Source organism: Penaeus monodon, chromosome 25 (assembly GCF_015228065.2).
Source record: "Penaeus monodon isolate SGIC_2016 chromosome 25, NSTDA_Pmon_1, whole genome shotgun sequence".
In the NCBI taxonomy this organism is placed as follows: Eukaryota; Metazoa; Arthropoda; class Malacostraca; order Decapoda; family Penaeidae; genus Penaeus; species Penaeus monodon.
Genome location: NC_051410.1, coordinates 35,991,742 through 35,992,123, shown reverse-complemented (window position 1 = coordinate 35,992,123; position 382 = coordinate 35,991,742).

Sequence of the window (382 nt, the reverse complement as noted above, 5' to 3'; positions counted from 1 at the left end):
TTTGTTAGTAAGAACATCCGACAGAGTAGATGGTTTCTCTAGTTATTGTAAACTATAATAATGCTAATAATAAAAAGTACACATTATTTTGGTTTCATTCTGCTTAATTCTAAATATCTTTTGCACAAGTAGAAGCAAATATTTCTATTAAAATAAATACTGAATTGTATTTCGCTATGTTTACTTTTACTCACACAAAAAAAATATATATAGAATCCCCACAATAGAATCTACGTCTCTGACTGTTCCCGAAACTGCTGTCGCTTTATCAAGTATATTTCTAATTAATAAAATCGTTGTTTCTTCGAATAAATCTAGCTGGTGATTGAAACAGACTTAAAAAAAAACAAAAAAAATTGCAATTTTGTTCTTCTCTAGTTTA